Raw genomic sequence first — 20459 nt, 5'->3', positions numbered from 1 at the left:
CAGCATCCCTCAAACCTGAGTGCCTGTGTCACCCACACGTGCTCCCAGTTCTCATAGGTGTGTGAGACCTGAAAGGAAAGTGTGGTGCTCTGGTGTGAGATCCCCTCACCCGAAGTCTGGGGCTGATCCCGATTTTTGCTGATGGAATAGGGAAACAGTGTGGCACTTTTATGTGACTCCTGTGACAAGAGACTGGTAAGAGACAAGATCTGTGGCTTCAGGGCCCTTGTCTCCTCCCAGGGTCATACTGAACAATTGCAGCTGACAACAGGTTCTTCCGCCAAGCCCCTGCCCTCCCTCCTTAGAATGGTCAACTAACTCATCAAAGACTTCCCGTGCTTCTCTCATCAGCAAGGACTGAAAGAAAGGTCAAGGTAGAAGCATGGACAGGCTCAGAAAACCTGACCATACCCCCAAAGAATTGCTTTAGGAGGGCTGTGGTTGAGCAGACGGGGGCTAGCAATAATACTAGATAGTACAGTTCCAGTATCCAGAGAGTATAGTGTCTGTTATTTGCTCTTGTGGCCTGATTCATGGAGAAGATTGACTTTCTTAGTCCCTGGAGTAGGCTTTGTGGAAGGAGGTGAGGGGAAGCTTTAAGCATCAAAATGAGCCATGCTAAGCTCTTTGACTGAAGTCACTCTGTGCTCCTCATGCTCCAGAACCTCAGGCTCCAGAACCTCTTCTGTGTTTTGGGTTTATAATGGATACTGAACAAGGGAGAGCTTTACCAGGACACTACCCCTGCACCTTGTATTATTCCCGAGTTGCCCCCAGTGCATTTAGGAATCTCATAGTGAAAATTTTCTAGGAAAGGGTGACACAATGTGTTTGTGTGAAAAACAAACAACTAATAGTGGGAGGTTTTGTTTGTTTGTTTGTTATTTACATTTCTTGATTTTCCTAGGGCACTGAATGAAAGCACACATGCAAAATCAACCATAGAAGACTCTTAAAAAGGTAAGATGGGTGACAAATAATCTCTTCCCCACGATGCTTGCAGGTTTTCAATCTGATACCTGCAATAGCCAAGTGTAGTGTGTACTAGCTCAGTTCAAGATCATGAACTCTCATGTGAATTCGCCTACAGCCAAGTACCTACTGCAGACATTCACAGTCATGTGTGTGCAAACGCACACACACACACACACACACACACACACTACACACACACAGAACAAGGACATACACTTAATAGTGATAGAACTATTGTTCTGCAAGTGTGTCCTTCTTTATATTATTAGGAGCCAATTTACTTGAAAGAAAATAATAGAAGTATGGCAGAGTCTGTAAAGTCACTTGAGTATCAGATTTCTTTAAGACATGGAAGGAGAACAAAGGAAGGTAGCAATGGTTCTTCATCCATTAGTGCAGCTTCTTACTAAATGTTTCTATTATAATATTGTATCAAGAGCCCAAAATCTGTTGTGTATTTATGCTGGTGTATTTTTGACAGAAGAGACAGATTTTCTTGTGTGTGTGTGTGTGTGTGTGTTTGTGTGTGGGGGGGCTAGTTTTTTTGTCAGTATGACACAAACTAGAATCATTTGGAAAAAGGGGACTACATTTGAAAATTTGCTGTGTGGGCAGATAGCATGTTCTGGGCTACTGAAGAAAACAGGCTAAGCAAGCTATGATGAACAAGCCTATAAGAAGCATTCCTCCATTCTATCTAGTCTAGCTCCTGTTTCTGCCTTTTTTCCTTGAGCTTATGCCCTCAATGTCCTTTGTGATAGACTGTGTTTGAGTCATATAAAGCAATGATTCTTTACTCCCTGGATGATCATATCATGGTGCTTTATCACAACAATAAAAAGCAAACTATGTCGGTGTGGAAAAACTGATTGAACAAAATATTGTCCCTTAGTTATCTGTACAGGAAATATTTGATCCTCCCTAGATTTGGTAGTAATCTTGATAAAGAGATCAGATATAAACAAAAATTATCAAATAAATCAGATTATAAAAATATAAAGAATGACAAAGGGGAATTGCTATTATTGGTAAAAGAGAGAAGTAGGGGCAAAGAGGAGGAAGAGAGGGAGAGAAGGGAATATTTTCTAAGTAGTGTTATTAAGAATGGATTCAGGAAGAAAAGAGAGAAATTGGGCAGAATAGGCTGGACATGGAGAAGCTGAAGCAAGGGCTAGAGTTCTGAAAGTACCCAGCCTGGAACATAGAACAAAGTATAAAGGAGACGGCTCAGTCTGTAAAGCAGTTCTCATGTAGTCAAAGAGAACTGAGGTCTGACCACATCACAAAGGGGAAAAGCTGCACACTGTAGCATGGGTCTGTTGTGCTAGCACACTATATGTAGCGACACAGAAGCCAGTGAGTCTTAGCAAATTGGCCCCATGATCAGTGAAAGAACCTGCCTCAAAATGGCAACCAAAAGAGAAGGTGGAAACTTGTGGAATCAGACACATGAAATCAATTTCTGGCTTCCATATGTACACGGATATGTGCTGATAGATAGGTGAGCATATGCACACACAGGCACACACACACAGAGGGAGATTTAAAATAGTACATTGTGTAAAACACAAAGTTGAGTTAGACTTAGTAAAGAGAGATAGTACTATGTTCTGCAAAAATCAAACAAAAAAAATTCCCCAAATAAAGACCGCTGCATTTTCCACCATATTATCTATGAGTCAAACACTGCAGCTGAAGATGGAGCCAACAAAGGGAGATATTCACTTAACAAACACAGGGGTACAGATTCAAGTCATCGTTCACAAAAGGAGAAAATATATAAAAGAAAATGGTGAGCGTACCCAACCTCATGGTTAGAGACTAAATTACAAGTCATCATGGTGTCCTCCCTGCCCCAGAGGATTATCCACTCAAGGTTTTATGAGTGTTTCTCATTACCATCTAAATTGATCTTATCAGACATCCAGCAATCCGGGTGCCAAATAGTCCAAAAACTTTCACTATTTTTTATCCCAAAGTAAACTAGTGTATCTCATAAGCACATTCATTTCCCTCTTCACTGGCAGGGTGAGCTGCTTTCATTTGCCTGGGTCAGTTTTTCATCTGCCAACAGGTTGACAGTGTAAAGGTAACACCTAAAAAAATTATCTCTGCACACTGTCCCTGTCTTCAATCAGAAAACATGCTTCTCTCCTACCAAGATAATTTGTCTACCAATATGGCCAAGCCATGCACACTGTGGACAATACAGACAGCTAAGAAATGCATCCCTGTATATGACCAAAAATTTACAAGTAACACAAGGTATCTATTTTCTACCCACCTGAGAAAGATTTCAGAGGCATTTCACGGCGCTTCCATTATTTCATTTATGAAAAGCAAAGCAAGTTGAACAGAACTCAGGAATCTATGAAGAACTGAGTAGTAAACAACAGCACCGGGAGTGGGTGCATGGGTAAATGAGAGAAGATAAATTTGATTTAGAAGAATCAATAAAATGAACATGAAGGAGTTGCAGGGAGATAGAAAACGATAAGGTGCATTATATGTGGAAATTATCTTCTCAGGGAGATTCTCCCTCTTACATCTGCAATCTGTTCCTGCAAAAAGCATGCAGGAGTATAAACTTTATATAGAAGCTGGGTTTGGACAGTGTGCTGTGGGCGGTGTTTAAAAGTTGTGTTTATTTCCCGATCTCTGGTATTATTTTTGTTTACTCTGACTGTTGACAGAATTCATAGGCGTCAAAATTATACTATTAGGAGATAGGACATTCCATGTGTCCGTTTATATTTTTAAAATGTCACAAACCATTATACCTATTCATTTACTTGTCTAGAAAATTGCCTGTTTGGGTTTTTCTATTACCACAAAAGAGGAAAAATGTGCACTGTGTGTACAGACAGATAGCCCGAGACCTCTGTAAATAGACAATCATGCTTCTGCTTCCTGTCTCCATTTATACCACTTGTTCTAATGATTATGTCTTTAAAATAATTTCTATGTCCTTATTACTACAGTATTTTAGGTGTTTTATTGGGCTATTTCTACACATGTAACAGCTGATCTACAGTGGTAGAGTCAGATCTTAACACTTCCATTTGTAAATGCTGTACTAGCTTAACGGTCCTTTTTTGAAATTAAGAAAAGGAAGAGGCAGACTAATGGCACAAAGGTTCCCTAGTCATCACGCATTCTTACTTTTTAATTTCTTTTAAAATGTATGGGGTCATATTCCTTCCTGGCTACTCCATGTTCCCTCTGGACAGATAATTTCTCACTTCTTCTGAAATTATGCAATAATAGCCTCCAATTTGTTACTTGCCAGAATAATATTTTCATAACTCTAAGGGGATATATTTTTCTTCATGAAGTCATACTTGGCGAATATAATGATGGACAGAAAAGGAAATGCGACAAATCTGTAGCTTGTTGACAAAACAGTCAATGCCACAATTTCAAGAACATACTCTGAGCAAAGAGAAAGGAAAATGCAATCATACAGTGGCTAGAGAGGAAGCTACTTGATGTGGCAAATGCCATGGTGTGACATGTGGATTGTCCAAATATTGATCAGAACACTCAGAAATCATTTTGTTGTCCATGCATAGTATCGAAAAAGTTGACGAGTACACAAAGCTTATGATGTGAAGGGCGGTTATCACACACCGATAGCAGTGCATCGTTCATCTCAGGCAACAACCCCCATACAAATACAGGTTAGACTGACATGTGGTGTTGATCAAATGCATCTTTGAAATGAAACAAAATCATTAATTTTGTTAGAAAGCAATGTTGAGAATCACATGTTTCTTCTACCAATAAAGTTGCATTTTCATTAATTTTCCATTTAGATGATCAACTGTATTGGTTAAGGACTAACTATTGACATGCTACAGAGATTCAATCTGACAGTTTCTGTCATTGACTGTATTTCTGGTCTTTACTTGAGCTTCTATCTGGATGCTGTAACAAGCCTCTTAAGGCTGTACTATATTATCTCAATTCAGTGAAGCTTGAACACAGCATCCTGACCTAACTTCTCAAATTCAAGCAAAAATGCATACATAATAAAGAATATTGAAAGAATGATAATAGAAGAGTCATTATCAATAATCAAAATTATGCCAACAATTGAATAATGGATATCTGTATTTTTACTGTTTATTCCCAATTTCTCCATTTCCACAGAAATCATCTCCCAACAATCCAGTATAATAGGCATCTTTAACACTGATTGCTGGCTCAAGATTTTATGGGAGGTAGTGCTTTATGACTCTGGACTATTTTGTTCCTTAGGAAACATTTGTTAATGTTTGAATTTTTTTTCTTTTATGGATGGTAGAGTATGATGCTACTGGGATCCAGAAGAGAGAGAGCAAGGATTCTAATAAATATCCCATGATGCACGAGGAAGTGATTCAGAGCAAATGATAATCTAATCCAAAATGTTAACGTTGGGAACCTGGGGAAAAGTATGTCACTACACGCCTTGGCAACGAAAATGTCTATTTGCTTATCTCAAGCCAAATTTTGTCCCATTTCTCTATAGACTGATTTAATGGGTAGTCCTATCCTTCTGGAAAAAAAAAACTTGTGGCTACAGTATTAATTCATTAATTTTTAAGTACTACGTGTTTCTAGGAAGATGTATCTTTCTAATTTAATCATATACTCAATTCAAGGTTCAAGATCACTTAAATACATGAGGTGGAAACAGTTGCACAAAGATAATTTAATTAGGTTATAAATGTTTCAGTAAAATGTGTTAATTCCTTATATCCACACACTGAATTAGGCTCTGTAATGGATCCCTTCCAAGAAAGAAAGCTTGTCTGAATCAAGCTCGGAAATGTAGAAATTGCCAAAAGCAAAAGAAAACATCCTGATGCACAATGGTTGGAAGGTGTGAGAGTACACTCTCCCATCACCGCATCACTATAACCCAGAGCACTAGGCTACCTTCATCAGATGTATCTCAGTTGGAAAACTGTTGTGAGAACACTTTATAGATGAAGATATGCATCTGAGAATGAGGAAAAGTTGATCGGTTGTGAACTGAAACAAGGGAAAAGGAAGACGTGCTTTCTTTCCTTCACCGCCGTAGTCCAGCTTCTACAACAGTTCCTTGGAAAGTAGAAAGTCTCAGTGCATATTTGGTGATGATGTGAAATGAATGAAGGAAGTTCAATTACTAGAGGGATGGAAAACAGAACTTCTGCTTATGTATTTTGCTGCCTTTTTGTTTACACTCAGAATCAAACCAAAATTAAAATTACATCTTACATGTCTTTGGAAGGAATTTAAGTTCTTCTAGCTTGTACTGATGGTTAGCAGTATTGTATTACTAAACACTGTGATCCATTTTTAGTATACTCATTACTTTACCATACACTAAGTAAAATACAGGGCAATGCCACATACGCTGATGTGTAGGTAACCAAGTTTGTATAGAATCATTGTTGTGTTGCTCTTTTTCAAAGTATTCCCTTAAGAATCCATCTGTTAGGACTACTGAAAAACTATCATGAAATTGTAAACAGTGTCAATTTGTTACTCACTGCTCAGTAGACTTGAAAGGCTGATATCAAGAGAGCAGGAGATTCCTTGTCATGTTACCCACTTTCTAAAAGATTGATGTCTTCTCCAAGCTGGGCCCTTTCATGATAAAAAGAGCAAGACAGCTCTCTGGGGTCTCTTTCTTCAGCACTAATCTCTTCCTTAGAAGATCTAGTTTTACAACATTATTCCATTTCCCAACAAATGTTATACCTGCTAATTAGTACATCAATTGGGTGATTTGATTTTGACCCATGACACTTTGTACAACAAACTTTCATATAATACCATTAAGAAAACCAGAATTCATGGATACACTGGAACCTCTCCTTTGCCTACTCTTATTCTCCAGTCTTATCTACAATCTCATTGCTCGTTTATGATTCTCAGCTCTGTTATTAACTTTATCTCTTTGTGGCATGTGTCTCCTTTCTGTGTATAATTTACTCATTTCTGTCTTTAGTCTTTATCATATCCATTTCTCAGCACTTTACTAATATTTCTGGTGCTTCACAAGAACTTACCTCCTCTTTCTGTTACAACTAACCCCTACCAGGATCTCTTTAGTAAAATCCCTCCCAGGCTCTCATAAGAATCTTCATAATTCCATTCGTTAATATAGTCAGCTATGAACATATCAATGCACATATGTTAGTTTTAGTATTTATAACAAAAGGAAAACATTCTATAATGAATCTCAGATTAATTTAGCTCATCGAGCTAAAGCGCCAGCATCTTAGACATATGAGAGTCTACTTTAAATAGCCCTGAAGTGGAGCGATTACATTTAAGGATCAAGTAGTGAAAAATCAGTACAATTTCTGTAGAGTAGGAAAGGGATATAGTGTAGAGAGGAACCAAGATTGTGGCAGCTTCATTAAAGCCTGCTACTCAAGCACACTTTATAGCTGCCCTTACTAAACAAATATTATTCTTAATGCACCTTGAAATTAGCACATGTAAATAATAAAGGGTAGTAACAAAATATAACTACAAAATTTATTGATCATACAAAAATAAATATCTATATTTAGAAAATTTAGAAAATTTGACCTCTCAGGATATTTTCTACAAATAACAAATAGTGTCTGAAGAAACAAGAAAACAAAAGTAAGCTTATAAAATGTGGAAGGAACAAAGCTTTATCCATTTCAATACTTGTGTCTTGATTCCATTTACTGAATTCACCATTTTATAGATTCATAAGAATACATTTTTAAAAAGTTCTTTATATTGGGATTTTTATATGAAAAGGCTCAAATGTAGAATATTAAACTAAACTCGTTCTTCTGTTTATACTTCATTTGAATTCCCTGGTCACTTAGAAAAAAAACTATATTAAGAATAATTTTTAGATAGCGTATGATTATCTAAATTTGCAAATAAAATAAATTACAGTGGAAGGTGGAGGCAGGCAGATCTCTATGAGTTCAAGGCTAGCCTGGTCTACAGACTGAATTCCATGGCATCAAGATGTACACAGAGAAACACTGTCTCAACAACAACAACAACAACAAATTTATAACAAATATGATTAAATTACTTTTCCTAGTTTTATGGCCCTTCAGGTGACAACACTGTGGCTTGAATTCAGGATAATCATCTTCATCTGGTATGGATAGCTAAGAAGAGAAAGCCACAATATCCTCTTCCTAAGCAGTGTAGACATCATTCTATAATGTATTTCTTTTTTTCTTTTTTTTTAATTGAGAAAAGGAAAAAAAAAAACAAGTTTCCGCCTCCTCCCAGCCTCCCATTTCCCTCCCCCTCCTCCCACCCTTCTCCCTCTCCTCCCACCCTTCTCCCCCTCTTCCCACTCCTCTCCCCCTCCCTCTCCAGTCCAAAGAGCAGTCAGGGTTCCCTGCCCTGTGGTAGGTCCTAGGTCCTTCCCCCTCCATCCATATCTAGGAAGGTGAACATCCAAACTGGCTAGGCTCCCACCAAGCCAGCACATTAAGTAGGATCAAAACCCCGTGCCATTGTCCTTGGCTTCTCATAAGCCCTCATTGTTCGCCATGTTCAGAGAGTCCGGTTTTATCCCATGCTTTTTCAGTCACAGTCCAGCTGGCCTTGGTGAGCTCCCAATAGATCAGCTCCACTGTCTCAGTGGGTGGGTGCACCCCTCGTGGTCCCGACTTCTTTGCTCATGTTCTCCCTCCTTCTGCTCCTCATTGGGACCTTGGGTGCTCAGTCCAGTGCTCCACTGTGGGTCTCTGTCTCTATTTCCATCCATCACCAGATGAAGGTTCTATGGTGATATGCAAGATATTCGTCAGTATTGCTATAAAATAGGGTCATTTCAGGTTCCCTATTGTTGTAATAGGAGCGATGGGCTGCGTCCCTGGCACCCGGCCGCCCCCAAGGCTAGCTTTACCTGAAATAATTACACGGAAACTGTATTCTTTTAAACACCGCTTGGCCTATTTCTATCTAGCCTCTTCTAGGCTAGCTCTCGTACCTGGACTAGCCCATTTCTAATAATCTGCTGTAGCCCACGAGCTGGCTTACCAGGAATGATCTTAACCTGCGCCTGTCTGGAGTGGGAGAATCATGGCGACTCTCTGACTCAGCTTCTTTCTCCCAGCCTTCTGTTCTGTTTACTCCACCCACCTAAGGGTGGGCCTATCAAATGGGCCTAGCAGTTTCTTTATTGCTTAACCAATGAAATCAACAGATTGATATATGACATTCCCACATCACTTCCCCTTTTTCTGTTTAAACAAAAAAGAAAGGCTTTAACATAGTAAAATCACATATAACAAAAAGTTATCAAGCAAGAATTATAGTTACAATATTTATATCTATTTTATCTTTTATCATAACCAAAGAAAACTATAACTATCTATTCCTTCTTCAACTCCATCAAAGACTCCAGAAGGATATAATACTACATAAGTAAACAAGAAATAAGAAAACTCTAGAAATGACAGAGACATCTCGCTGCCTGGACAGTCACCTAAATTCTTTTGTACCGTTGGGGCATCCATCTTCAGCCTTCAGGCCCATAGTATCCAGCAGACATTTTCATCAAGCAGGGAATCCCAAAGACAGTTCAGTCACTTTCTGCTGTGTCCTGCAGAATGTCTCGCAGACTCTTTCATGAGTCAGGAACCCCAAAAGACCATCTCACCTTTAGGCAAGTTTAGCAGTCCTCTCTCTGCGGGTTCTTTGTGTCCAGTTTATACAACAGTCCAGACAAGAGCAGTTTCTTGCCCAAATGGCTATCAAACTCCATAAAGATCCTCTTCGATGCCCATCTTCCTCTCGAAGTAGATTGGTGCCGCCAGGAGCAGATATGTCTCATTGTCATGAAAAGTCCTAAGTTATTAAAATATTTTAAATGCCATATTCTGCAGCCTTTGAGAGATATGAAGAATGCCTATCTGAAATATATCTCTATATATCTAGAAAATCTAAGTAACATGACTACAAACTTGACTATTATTTATGATTATCCATCAACAACCTATATTTCCTAATTATATATTACATTTTAAAAATGAACTACACAATCACAATACCTTAATCAATATCAGAAATACATATACATGTAACAAAATTGACCTTAAAATCCACACCAATGCAAATTATTCATACCTATATCATTTCCCCTTTAAATGTAAAAGAACATTTATAAACAATATTTTGGGAACATGGGCGCAGTTTATTCTCTCCAAACTGCTTCCTGTTGAATGGGGGCGCTGCTAATCAGATCATTTAGTGTGTAACCTGTGTGCCAGGTTCATCTCAGTCGGCAGCTGAGTGAAGTAATTTTTTGAGGGTGTTCACAGGAACTTTTTGGGAGGTCGTGGTCTATCATACCATATCGGGATAGATGCAATCCACAGGGTCTAGTCCTCTGTGAAAACAAAAGAAGACCCTTTCCAAAGCATCATATCCTTAGACCCAAATTTTGAAATCATAATACCCTTATATCCATTCTGGTTCCAGTTGGCAGTCCATATAATGAAATGTCTCTCTGTACTTAGCTCCTTCACTGTCAAAAATTTTAAAGAAAACACAATGTACATAATCCAGACTCTCTGGGAATTTTTCATTTTTACGTGGCTTATTTTTCTTTATTTCTTTTAATCTCTTAACTATCTGTACTCTGTCTCTTTAAAGACTTTACGGTTTTTTTTTAACCATTAACTTTATTCTCTATATTCTTTTTCTTTTCTCTCTCAAGCCTACGTACATTCATCCAACAGTGTGGTCTTTTATGTCTGAATCTGTTTTATTGTGAATCTGCAATTTTTTATTATCCAGGAGCATTTCTTAAAATGTTAAGCATTTCTTAAAAACTTAAGTTGCAACATGTAGGGGTAATACGGTACTTCCTGTTTACTGCCAATCTAAACCTTAACTGCGCTGTTATTATGGTAATTACGGCAGTTCCTGCCTGAGGTTAGCACAGTTGGGCTCGGAGAGGCCACTCCTGCCTCAGAACCATTTGGTGCCCCTGAGCTGAGCACAGTTCCAGGCACACAGCAAGTCCACATTGGAGCCACACTTAGCAGTTTAATTTTGATACTGAGCATGCAGCACAGAAACTCTTTTTATCCAAGTTACAACCAAATCTGACAAGATGAGCACTGAGCATTCTGAAAACACGCCACGCCCTTCCGCCTGCCTAAGCCTGATTTGGCTGTCTGTCCAGGTGCAGGCAAGGAGTGCTGAGCAGTCTCAGAGCACTTTCCTTCTGATCCCAAGCGGAAACACAAACATCCAGTCCCATAAAATCCACTGAAATGCTTTAAAGCCAGAGTTTGCATTGGCGGCACAGTCCCAAGAAACAGCAGTTTAAAATGACGCAGCTTTTTTTATGCTGCTGTTGCTGAATCAGGAAATCTCTCTAAGGCATGCCACCAACAAACAGCAAAAATCTGTGTTAAACTCTCTCTCCCTTATTTTTAAGCCTTCTCGGGTTTTTAAGTGGATTGAGTCCATCACGTCTGGGAGCCATCTGTTGAAATAGGAGCGGCACAGTCTTCAGCTGCCCAAGGAACTAACTGGGGACATCGTCTTGGGCTCCTGGGAGCCACTCTAGGTTCAAGTCTCTTGCCAACCCTAAGGTGGCTCCCTTAACTAAGAATTGTGCTTCCATGCTCCCCTTTCCAACCTTCCTTTATCCCAATCATCCTTTTTCCCCAAGTTCCCCCCATCCTCCCCTTCTCCCTTTTCTCTCCCCATCTCCCCTTACCCCCATCCCACCCCACCCCCAAGATCCCAATTTTCTCCCCGGCAATTTTGTCTACTTCCCATAGCCACGAGGATAACTATATGTTTTTCCTTGAGTTCACCTTCTTACTTAGCTTCTTTAGGTTCATCAATTGTAGACTCCGTGACCCTTATTTATGGCTAGAAACCAATTATGAGTGAGTACATCCCATGTTCATCTTTTTGGGTCTGGGTTACCTCACTCAGGATAGTATTTTCTATTTCCATCCATTTGCATGCAAAATTCGAGAAGTCACTGTTTTTTACCGCAGCGTAGTACTCTAATGTGTATATATACCACACTTTCTTCATCCATTCTTCCATTGAAGGGCATCTAGGTTGTTTCCAGGTTCTGGCTATTACAAATAATACTGCTATGAACATAGTTGAACAAATGCTCTTGTCATATGATAGGGCATCTCTTGGGTATATTCCCAGTATTTCTTAAATGAAGGAAAATCCTAAAGAGAATTTTGACTTGGTGCTTTCATAAGAGTATTTTTATTAGTTACTCTGGTGCCATTATTGCATAGTAATAGATTACTATTCTTTTACTTCATTTTTTCAGTTTTAATTACTAGGGTTCCTTAAGCTACCAACACCAAAATCTGATTTGAAAGCATAAAACTGAGCCAAGACAGACCTGGCTAAAATTCTGTAGCTTAAATGCTCCAAAGGACTCCTATCTGTTTTCTAAACATATCCTATAAACAAATAGATGCTCAATTAACAATAGCTATCTGTAATCAACCCATTAGCACAATACAAAAGAACAATAAGTGGAATAAAGTTCTGGTTAATTCAAATAAATGACCAAGGAGTTTTGTTATTCCAGTTATTTAGAGAGAACTCTTTTTCTGATTTATTTTCAAATCATAGCATTGTTTTATTTACTGAAGTTGTTTCCATTGCAACAATGGAAATAAAATTTTAAACTAGAATTACCTACCTTGATTAATATCTTTATTTTAATGGCTAAAACATGAGAAATAAAAAAATGTGAGTTATAAGATGATTAAAATATAATATGTTGAATATGTATTATACATTATAATATATAGTAAATATACAAGTAATATTTAAACTAGAGAAGATGGGAAATGTTGTTAGTAGATTTAATAGCAAATAAACATTTTTAATTTAATTATGAATCTTATGAGGAACATGATTTTTCTATCTCATAGATAAAAGAGTCACAGAAGAGACGATGTTTAACAGTTGAAAATATCTCGAACAATAGTTTCAGAGTTATAAAGAAACTCATACCTTCCAACTCTCATAAAGTAATGCATTTATGACAAATTTACTAAATATTCTTAGGAGACAAAGACATTTTCAAGGGAAAATTTGTAAGAATTAAAATTATATCTCTTGTGGGCAATTAACTTGCATATAGACACCCTTAGAAAGAAAATCAATTACTTAAGCAAAGCTTCTAGATAAATGATTATGTTTAAAATGCATTATGTTACTAGTACACAAATATCTGAGCAGCTTCAACTCTAGAGATACTGATTACAACATTACATATGTTCATGTGTGTATTGTTGTGTGCATATGATCATACACATAATTCTAAGTTCGATGGCAAATGTGAGCATACTACTTTTAACTCTTTCTGGTGGTATTTATAAATTCACTCAGTGAGACCTATAATTTTTTATTTTAAAAGCTATTTGTGTCTTAATCAACAACTGCAAATAATCTAAATAAATTATAAGTAATTGCCAGTATATCATTCAATAAATATTAATTTTTTATATAATAATCAATATATACTATGATATGACATTTGATGAATCCTTAGTACATTATTACATGTGTTGAATATATTTACTAATTTTATATATAACAACACATTTAATTTCTCCTAAATTGTATCACATTTGTAAAATATAAAATTCATACTGGAATATTTGTATGCATTAAAAGGACAGTAATTATCTCTATCCTATCAAATTAAAGAGTCTCCTGAGCAACTTGAGAGCAAAAAAAAAAAAATTCTTAGAACAAACTTCTTAAAGAGTCTTGAGAAAGAGTCTGAAAACAGCACCCATTTCTACTTTTCAGGTCTGAATGTTTGTAGGCAAATCTCCTTGCAACATTTTGAGTAATTTTCTGAAGAGCGAAATTACTGATCTTCACCAACATGAGCAATTATCTCAACAGAATACTTCCCTGTGAAACCTGCAAACACAATTAGGGAGGCACTGGCATAAGTTATGCTAAAATGTGCCACTGTATTTTGAATTTTTTTTTCCATTTGAAAAGAAATCTTGATGGTAGTCATCAAATGTAGTGCTGGTCCCTCTTATGTTTAAACATTTCTGAAATCGCTTGCCATTTATGATAAATGTGGAGGGTGTGATAATAAACCGAAGGAAACTACCTGGCTTTTTAGCTCTTTTGAGCTGGCAGATGACCACTGTGCTTGCAGAAGCTGTCAGTGTTTCTGTTGATTTGATTTACCTGTTTAATTTGGGTTGCAATTAGGCCCCGTAGGTGGTGATGAGACTAGTTTTGTGTTCTGACAGCACCTGGTACATAGTTGAGATTTCACTAAGTGTTGAATAATAGTCTGCAGAAATCAATTTAATAATTCCAAAGGGCCACTGTGTGGGGGAAATTAATTATTAGCTGTGCAAATTATTGGGAAACATCCCAGCTTAACAAAGGCCTGCTACACGTGGTGTCATTCTATCCTACGGAAATATTCCTTGTATCTCCTGCATGCGTTTTGTTTTTTCTTTTTGTTGTTGTTTGTTTGTGGGTTCTTTTGGCTTTGTTTTATAATAGGGGAACAGAATAATGAAGTCCAAAACGGTAAAAGTGCAAATCAGATGGGGAAATGGCCCGGTCTCCATGCAATATTGTTTCAGTTTGTTCTTTGGAAGGCTGGCATGGGTGTTTGCAAAGCAGATGCAGCCCTCCAGGCAGTCCATGTGTCATGCAGTCACCCCTGAAACTGCACAGCCAATGTAAGTGCATAAAGCGCAAGCCCTGGGATCGGACATCTATGCAACCGTTAGACTTTCCGGTAGAACTGATAAGCTTTAAGCTTCAAACTGTAGCCCAGAATTGTCAAGTGACATTTGTGAGTCGTATATTGACTGAGTACCACATTTTACAATGTGTGGTGCTCTCCAAAACCTAAAGTTATAAGATGTAGTTTCATTTTACAAGTATAAACAGAAAACATTGTTTTTGAAACTTCACTATGTGTGTAGGATGTGACTATGTATGTATGTTTGTGTATGGGCTGCTTTATGTGTGGGCATGCGGGCACATTAGTTCCATCGTGCGTATGTAAAAGTCAGAGAGCAAACTCCTGTGTATGCACTCACCTTCTACCGTTTTGAGATATTGAGATAGGATTCTCTCTCCCTCCCTGTCTCCCACTCTCTGCCTCTCCCCCTCCCTTTCCCTCTCCTTGTTCCCCTCCTTCTCGTTCCCTCCTTCTCCTGCAGTGCATATGTTAGGGTAGCTAGTTCAGAAGCTTGCAGGAACCTTTTTATCTGCTTCCCATGTTCTTTTGGGAGAAATGAGATTAAAAATATTCCTGGTACTTGCCATTTTGTTTGTATGAGTTCTGAGAAACAAAATTCATGCATTCAGGCATGTTTGGAAGCACCGTTACCCACTACACTGTCTTGTTCATCCCTAAAACATTTACTATAATGATCTTAAAAATGAACCTCTATCATTATTCATAAATTATCTAATTATATACTATATCTGATTTTAATATATAAATTAATACAAATGGTGTTGCTAGCCACTGTATAACTTTAAATCATTTTTACATAAAGCTTGGTACTTTAGTATAATTTTTATTCACCTTTTAATTTCTACTTTCCTATTTTAGGCACCTGTATGCAGAAGTTTCTCTGGTGTATTTTTCTCAGAGACATTTTGATCTCTCCCTTTACAGTTCCAATTGTCCTGTTTCTCAAAAAAAAAAAAAACCTGGTTTCAACACATAAAATAAAAAGTGATAATAGAATCAGAATAAATAGTAACAAAAGAGTTTTTCCAGGTTCTTAAGATGAGGAGTTCAGTGTATAACACTTGAATCAATACCGTGATATAAGAAAGTTCTATGTGACTCTTCCTGTGAAGGTCGAGATTGGTGTTTTTATCCTTTCACTCTAGATAGACAAGGCAACACCATGCCACAAAAAAAAAAAAAAAAAGAATTATACCCCAGTGTAGCTAAGCAATGAGTTTATTGATGTTGAACACACGAGCATAGGTTATGCAAAGAAGACATCACTAATGAGTCCTACTTACAGCATGGATTACTATGAAAGCTCGTCCACTGAAAAGCCCCAGTGGCTGATATTGTGACTGCTTGAAGACTCTCCACAAAGTCAAATATCAAACCCCTGTGTAAGTTCAGGGAAAAGAGGGATGCATACATAGCCCAGTTCATGCCTCCCTTTCATGCGGGAATATTAACGTACCCCATAGACCAAGGGTCTTGTTTGGGTAGTCATACTTGACTTGACTCAAGATGCCAGTGGTATATTTAACCCAGAGAAAATTGTCAAGCCACATCCAAGCATCTTTAAAAAAAAAATGAAAGGAGGTAAATGAAATTATTTTAAAAAAAATAAAAGTGTTTCACCAGATGGAGTCAATTGATACCCATAGATGTACGTTTTGCAAATGTCTCGGGATCATATTCTTAAGTCAAGCATGCCAGCCTTCCTCCCGGTGCTAACACAGATAGATCTACATGTGTGCTGTTCTAGCTAAATAAAATGACTGCTGTAAGAAAACAGAAAATCAAATTAGGTACCCAACTCTAATCTTCCCCCAGGAAATCTGTGTTTATTGTCTCACTAGTTTATATAAGAAACAATGCTTACGACACAAAACTTCTCATTGTTTTTTCAGAGATAATATATTCTTGAATATAAAAAGACGTTTCTTTTATTTTTGTCAACAAGGTTCATGAAAAGCACAACTGCATTACAAAATAGCATTTAGGTTTCTGTCTTAGTGGGGCATACTAGGCAATAATTGGCACAAGTTCAGAGCTTCTTTTATATCTCCTTTGGTTTATCTCAGTTTTAATCCTTGACTTGAAATTTCTATTATTTAAAAATTCCTATGCCTGTGTGACGCCTGTGTGACCCCTTCTTTCAACCATATTTACTATACTTTAATAAAACTAGAAAATAACATTTTCAACATCATCTGATAGAATTATATGTTAGTTATAAAAGTTCATTGACATTTATAAACACATAAAGACATATGAACATGTTACATATCTCAGTTCTTAATATATATTCATGTTTATCTCGCTAGCTATGTGGCAGAGAGTTAACTATAATTTTGTAACAAACCAAGTTTTTAATCAATCATGGGATTAAGGAAAACACTATGAACATTTGCCAAGTGAAAGCCAGAGAAGTATTTTTCTTCCCAAAAAAATACAAGGACAAACTTGACTAAAAGATTCATAAAATTGCTTTTCTTTTAGTTCTTTAAAAGTGTCATTGTTAAAATACAGTGTGCTTTCATTAAAAGGATTCACATACATCTACACTTTAAAAATATTGCAGAAGAGTCTTATCTAACATCAGAAATGAGCATACTTAATTAATCAAGTTCAAAATTTCTTATATACTGTATTTAGTCAATAGTCAGTATCATAATTATGAAGTTTGTATATTTATTTACACAATGCTTTATTTTTCAAAGGGCATATTGCCATTAAATCATAAAAATATATAAAAACTATCATAAATTGTATCTAAATATAAGATAAATATGCATTTCAAACACATCAATATATTTGAAAATCATGGTCATTGAAAAAAATTAAAATTGACATGAAAGTTTAAGTCTAAGGCACTGCATAGCAAATGGGACAGATAGTTAAATTAATCTGCTATTATTATTGCTATTACAGGAAACATAGAATTTATTGTAGCCTATTTATTGAAGTAAGTAATATAATAATGGTGACTCTAAAGGTTGTAATATATACAGCCTATTGAAAGGTAGTCCAAGAAAAATTGTATAGATACATCTGTATATGGAGGGAAAAATGTTTAATATTCCAAACCATAGTATCAAACATCTCTCATTTGGTTTTCTATTTGCCCACCATCAGACACCAGAAGGAAAAAAACTAGTGCTCAGGCCTTTATGACTCTTCTGGATATCCAGAAAAAAACAAAGACTAGAGAAATCAGACAGTCCTCTTCACATTATTTTCATGGATGTAGGGGAATTTTTTCCCAAAGTGACTGAATTATATAAGACTACAATAATTTTGAACATTGAGAAGTGAAACTACTTGAAATATACTATAGAATATTGAATGTATTAAATTGAGATATACTGAGATTTTTCTAGACACCTTAACTTTTGTTCACACCATCTCCGCCCTCTTACACTCTTATGTTACTGTGTCAATTATAAAGGACGATAACAAGCTGTATCACACACACACACACACACACACACACACACACACACACACACACTTTTTCAAGCCTGAGTCGACTTCCATTTCCTGTTACTTTAATATCAAAAACTAAATAAACAACTGTGGGATGGCCTTCTGTATATGTTTTGCTTTTATTAGTTAATGAATAAAACTGTTTTGACCTATGGCTTAGCAGAATAAAGCCAGGCAGGAAATTCAAACAGAGATATAAAGTAGGTAGAGTTAATGAGATGCCATGTAACTGCTAAAGGAGATACATGACAGAATGCTAAACCATACCAGTAGGCCACAGTCTCATGGCAATACACAGAATGATAGAAATGGATTAATTTAAGATATGTGTTAGCCAGGAATTTGCCTAAACTAGTGGCCAAGAAGTGTTGTAATTAATATAGATTCTGAGTGATTATTCAGGACTGAGCAGCTGGGACATGAACAAGCAGTCTCCTACTACAAAGACCCTTAGCTTTCATTTAGAAGTCCTGTGGTGACATAGGTTATTCTTCTTGAAGCAAACTTCTTGTGGCCAAATTTACCTCCATTACCAGGAAGTTAATATTTATAAACCCTAAAAACACTTCTTGACCACAGTTAGAATCCTCATATGTAGATTCTAGGTGTTGTAGTGAAAGTCATATAGGAAGTCTGAACTTCTTTGTGTGTTTTTGTTTTCTTTACAGTCAAGAACTGATGGTATGCAAGAGGATGGCAATAATTTGTAATACTTGTGTCTATGGGACCCATTACACAATAACTCCAAGAAGTAATCCTTCCTTGATTCTTGGGTTTCTGTTGCCTAGAATAATGTGCAGTTGTGGCATATTGCTCCATTGAAACTCTCTCATATTCATATATATACATATGTGTGTATTAGTGTTAGTTATCCCCTTCCCATATTTCTTCCTCTACCCTGATCTCCCATTCCCAACACCATTTTAATCCTTCATGTTGATTTTTTCCCCTTTAACTTTAATACCATTGTATTCTATCTCCTCTCCCTTGAAGGCTGTTTGTCTAGGGCTTCTTTCTATATTCTTGACTCCTATGGGTATTCTAAATGTAACACAATCATCTGCAGATTCAACGTTATCATCCACAAATGGGATAATTTTCTAGATCCATTCATCTGCAAATGTTATTTTTCAAAGCAGTTGGATAGCATTTTATTTTGTAAATGAACCACTGAGATCTATGCAATGAGATAAAACACATACCCAACAGTAGTATTGGGCCCAAGAACCTGTGTCTAGTTAGAAGTCTCAGTGAAAAAATATGAAGACTACTCGGTTGGGTGGATAGAGAGAAAAAGTTGGAGTGCGTAGTTATGGAAAAAAGGTGATTATCTTCAAAACATATAGCATACAAATCTCGAAAAGTTACTAAAAATATCATTTTAAGATATATAAAATATCTGTGATTAAATGTTTATAAAATCACTTGCTTTGTAGAAAGATAATTTTATAATTATGCCTAAATAAAATATATGTATACTTACATACAAATGCATAGAGCAGAGAAAGAACTTAAACATTTTACCGCCATTCAATGAAGATATAAGTGGTTTTGGATCTTCAATGCATAGATATTATTAGAACAATGATAGTAATGAAGCTTTATCTTCTATTACCAGAAACTATAAAATAATAAACATGAACATCGAATAAAATTTATTTCTGTGCCTTTGGCTTAATTTTTTTTAAATTGAGAGATAACCCTACGAAATAATATATAACAAAGTCATTTTGATTTAAAAATATGTTTACTAACAAGCATAATGAAGAAAATGAAGTAAGATATAAGCAGAAAATAATCAAAATAAATTTCAATTTTGTATCTATTTGTTAATTTCCTTAAATCATATGATTTACTTTTATAAAGTTATAAGACTTTATCAACTGGCAAATGCTATCTTTCAGGTGCAAATGTTTTCTTTCTACATATAAATGAAATTTTCATTTTTTGAAGGGCATAAATATTAGTGTTCCAATGTAGCGTGTGTTCTATCCTTTAAAAATCTACTAGATGTAATAGTGAGTCTAATTTGTTCCTTTATTGAGTACACGTATAAGTCATGACATTTTAGCAATGCAATCATATTCCTAAACAGTTTAATGATATTTATGACAAAAGGAACCATTTATTTTTTAGAGTTACTTATGTTCTCAAGTCTATTAAATATGTCTCTGATATTAAACATCTGTAGGAAAATTTATCACTTCCTCTTTTTAAATTTACTCTGACTTTTACGGAAGGCAAAATGGAAAAGGAAGGCATTCTT

Source organism: Microtus pennsylvanicus, chromosome 1, assembly GCF_037038515.1.
Source record: "Microtus pennsylvanicus isolate mMicPen1 chromosome 1, mMicPen1.hap1, whole genome shotgun sequence".
Taxonomy (NCBI): Eukaryota; Metazoa; Chordata; class Mammalia; order Rodentia; family Cricetidae; genus Microtus; species Microtus pennsylvanicus.
Note: the sequence above shows the minus strand (reverse complement) of the source record.